Source organism: Alligator sinensis, unplaced genomic scaffold, assembly GCF_000455745.1.
Source record: "Alligator sinensis unplaced genomic scaffold, ASM45574v1 scaffold550_1, whole genome shotgun sequence".
Lineage (NCBI taxonomy): Eukaryota > Metazoa > Chordata > Crocodylia > Alligatoridae > Alligator > Alligator sinensis.
In genome coordinates, this window is record NW_005841980.1 from 44,798 (window position 1) to 48,267 (window position 3,470).

Genomic DNA, 3,470 nt, shown 5'->3' on the forward strand with positions numbered 1-3,470 from the left:
AGACCTCACGGAGAACTGGGACTCCCCCTCATCCTGGGTGAAACAATACCTTTATAGCAGGCAAGGCCAGTGGGGTCACAGGACTTCCTTGTTTCATTTTCTTTCCCTGGCATACACGTCTTGGCTTCTGTAATATCCTCAGAGCTTTCTGAAGCTGGATCCCGGCCTATTTGAACCCTGTGGCCACACGGATTTTAACAACGTCCTCAATAACTGGAACATAGCAACACTGAAAATACATACACACCAATTATGTCCTCCTCCTTCAGACCCCTTCTGTTTTTCCTAATGCTTAACAAGAAAGTCCTGGATCTTAATTTGGAGCCCCGCTGGGGCTAAACAAAGCTTGCGCTCCGCTTTGGAGATCAATCATGCAAAAAGCAAAGTCCTTGGCATTTGCTAGAGTACAAGCTAACGATTAAAGTAGACGGGGGTAAACTGTACATAGCTTCTTCCGGTATCACCATGTTGTGACGAGCACAATATATAATACCCAGGCTGTCCACATCTCTACATGCCTTTTTAAACATAAATGCAGCCAGTATTTTCCATGCTGTCTAGCAAATGCTTGTGCCCCTGCCAGTGTATGGGGCAAGTCTCTGTTTCTTCGGTGTAAATCCAAAACCCAGTGACTCTGACGGTCTCCAGAGGGCTCAGAGAGGTGAAGAGGCTTGTGCCTGTGATGGGTCTGTTATTTTTGGGGATGGCAGAAAGAAGGGCATGCCCGGTGTTGGCACAAGTGCACCGAGCCCCTGTGCTTCTCTGCAGTATTTCATCTTCCTTTGCCCACATTTCGTCTTCCTTGCTAGGAACTTTGTCATCCAGCTGCACATGTGTGTTGAACTCCCCCCTCGTGCTTCTTTGCTTAAGATGAAACCCCTCTTGCTGAGAACATCATGTCAGGAGACCATCGCCTACCTAGGACATCTCGCCTACCTAGGAGCCTTTCACCTCAGCTCAGGAGACCCTGAGATGTCACCTCTGTCCTGCCCCAGGCAGGATCTGTACAGGACACATGCCAAGGCCTCCTTTGCAATTGAAGCTGAAAGACATCAGCAAAGACTTTGTTTCCTGATGCAGACACACGGATGGGAAATATGCCTCTCAGTTTCTTCAGCTGAGCCTCTCCCCATGATCATCCAGATCTGCACGAGGAACTGATTTCATCCATCAGTTAATATGCATTGAGAGAACCCGCACTTTCTTCAACAGTTTATACATGCAGTGAACACGCGCACATCCGTGATTCAATGTGCGTCTAGTTTACAAAGCACCTGACTCCTACACCTTTTCCTCCATAACTTCTGTTGGCTACAAAGCACCCACTCACAGGATCGTTATAAAATTCTAGTTTATTGGACAGATGCAAATGTCAGATCATAAACCTTGGTGCTGATCCCCTCAAATGCACACATATTCATGCACACACACACACACTCACAGTAGCTAGCTCTGAACACTAAGCACTGGTGTCAAGATAGACCTATCCCCAAGCGCTGGAGTCCGCCGTCGATGGCCAGTCGAGGCTTCTTCCAATGCAATGGTGCTGCAGAAAGGGTCGCCGGCTGGTCCTTCTGGCTGGACAGGCGGGGTGCTGGTCAGGTAGAAAAGGGCACCATTGGGGGTCATTCTTCGCTGCCTTTTATCACTTCAGTGACTCCCCAGTTCTTAGTTATAAGGGGTTAACTGTGGAGACTGCCTGGTTTCCTTTCTTAACAGATTTTGTAGTTCTAGGGGGATGTGTCCTTTCAGGCCTTGGAGTATGATACCCTTAATGACACCTAGGTACCATACCTGGGCCTGGGTACACATGAGGGCAAGAGAGGTGTTTTGCCCTAGGGCTATGCTTGCTTCAGTTGGGGTGTGGGAATCCTGGGAAGCTACTTGAGTCGTCCACTGCATACGGGAGGCAACGGAGACACTTCACTGAATAGAGGTTTCAAAATTGTCCCTTGTAGGTCTGTCCAAGCGGTGAAGCAGATTTCCCACAGTTGCCAGTCTGTTCTGGAGCACCTGTGTTCACGGTATTAAGGACACCGGTGCCAGTCCCAATTGCTCCCAGCACTGTGTCTAGTGATCACTGGCATCGTGGGCTGTTGGAGGGCTCTGAGTCCATGCCTGCCATCCAGCACTTAGCGGGAGGACACAACTGGCACACTGTGGATACACCTGGGTGATGCCGTGTGGTTGCAGATTGAGAGTGACTTTCCATAGGGATTGTGTCATATTAGTCAATAAAGGTTTACTAACACCCTGCTTTACTACAAAAGGTCCAATCTCATGTCTTTAGGCTTTGTCGTGGATTATGATTTCTGTAGCTAGGATCGTGGGGTCCTTGGAAGGAGAAGCTTCCCACAGTCCAGAGCTGGATAACGAGAAGTCATACACTAGGGTGCCACAGCGGGATAGAGGACGTTCCTCAGGGCATTGGGTGGCATTGAGGGTAAAGTCTATGGATTCAGATTTTGGATGGGTGACGTTGATAGCCAACTGTCCTTGTGGAGAGCTGATGGTCATTTCGTGCCGGGACGTCTGGGCTAGTACTCCTGCTGCCCCAGCACATCTGGATGGTGTGCTCCCAGCAGGCAGGGGACTGGAAAGGTTCGCTATACAGGTACAGGGGGGAGGTGGAGGTGGAGAGGGTATGGTTGTGGACACCGTGGGGGCAGGTGTGGGTCTGGGTGAATGGATCAGTCTAAAAGCACGGGAGTGCCCAGTTCACCCAGTCAGTCCATCCCGCATCCACCCTGGCATTACCCTTCGTTCTGCCGCAATGAGAATTGTGGCGGTTCTGCAGACCTTACCACCCTGGTAATGCTGGATTTCCTGACCAGGATTCAACCCTACACAAACACACTCTTCAGGGGGATCGCACCTAGACTTGAGAAAAATGACAAGGTGGGAGGAATCATGCAGGTTACATTCATTTATGCCGTTCCGAATCCGCCAGGAGCGGGCTGCCCAAAGTTTGAAGCCTTTCTGCTGAGAGGTTGGCCACTGTCGGTCCTGGATGCCTTCCAGTTAGCCACCTCCAGACACCTTTCTTTGTAATGTCAGTTCACTGTTTGAATCACACTGAAGGCTGGCAGTAAGCGGGAGGATCCATGTGGAAAGGATTCCCCGCAGACCTAGGATCTCCATGTCGAAAGCTTTAGCACTTAGAACAAAACCAAACCGAATTGGCTCAGGCGTGTAGGGGAAAGGGGCCAGGTAAATAGTCAGAGGTGTGTGCCTGCTTTAATGCAAGTCTTTGTAGACCCGTGGGGTGACTACCTATAAGAGGGTGGCCGTCATAAGTCAAGGACTTCTCTGGCCTTTGCCTGCCTCAACTTTGGGGTGAGCACTGATCAGCTCGCCCGATGCGCATTTTCCAACGGCACAGCGCTGTTCCTTCCTGCTAGCCCAGAAGGGTGGCCGGCAGGGTTAAGAGACTGCTTACCCGGCTCCTCAAAGGTCGGGCGGTTTTATTC